This window comes from Lissotriton vulgaris, chromosome 1_1 (assembly GCF_964263255.1).
Source record: "Lissotriton vulgaris chromosome 1_1, aLisVul1.2, whole genome shotgun sequence".
NCBI classification, from domain to species: domain Eukaryota; kingdom Metazoa; phylum Chordata; class Amphibia; order Caudata; family Salamandridae; genus Lissotriton; species Lissotriton vulgaris.
Window position 1 is genome coordinate 632,225,205 of NC_141685.1, and position 759 is coordinate 632,225,963.

The 759-nt window shown below is 64.0% G+C and overlaps 1 non-coding gene across 1 annotated transcript in view; it reads left to right on the forward strand.

Moving 5' to 3' along the window:
• Nucleotides 1–701: 701 nt before the first annotated feature.
• Nucleotides 702–759, forward strand: part of LOC147747591 (18S ribosomal RNA) — a 1,800-nt gene continuing 1,742 nt past the window's right edge. The window contains exon 1 of the ribosomal RNA XR_015300610.1: nucleotides 702–759. This exon is cut by the window's right edge and continues 1,742 nt beyond it. This is a non-coding gene — a ribosomal RNA (18S ribosomal RNA).

A 759-nucleotide genomic window follows, 5' to 3' on the forward strand; every position in this document is an offset into this window, starting at 1 on the left:
CTCCCGGCCCCTTGCCGATGGACGTTTTTCTCCGAGTTTTCTCAGGCAGTCCTCCGTGAGGTCTGGCCATGCTGAGAGGGGGAAGGCATTCCCGGGGCCCGCCTGCCGGGGCCCCCAGGGGCCCAGGGATGCTCCTGCCTCTCAGCCCCTTGGCGATGGTCCTTTTTCCCCGAGTTTGCTCAGGCAGACCTCTGTGAGGTTGGGCCATGCTGAGAGGGGGAAGGCAGTCCTGGGGACTGCCCGCTGGGGCCCCCAGGGGCCCGGGATGCACCTGCTTTTTGGGCCTCTTGCCGATGGTCTTTTTTCTTGGAGTCTGCGTGCCCCGGCAGCAGGCATGCAGGGGATGCTAAGCCAGTGTACCCCCCCTGTGCAGGGTGGCCTGCCAGGGGATGCCCCGGCTGTACTCTGATCGATTGGGCACTCTCGGTCCGTTTAGGGATGGACTGCTTGGCCAGCCTCCGCTGTTGTTTCAAGCAAAGAGCTTCCACCCTGCATGGACTGTCTGACTCTAGGGAGGGCCTGCCGCATGGCGGTTAGGTCGTTCACCCTACCCAGCAGAGCGAAGGCTGAGCGACCCTGGATGCTCGTGGCCCCCAGTGGTCTGACCCAAGCAGAAGGGGCCAGGTGGTGCCAGGCCTTCGGATGCTGCCTGGCCGGCAGGTCTGTGGGCACGCGGCTCCCACCCCGTCGTCAGGTGCGGCTACCTGGTTGATCCTGCCAGTAGCATATGCTTGTCTCAAAGTTTAAGCCATGCACGTG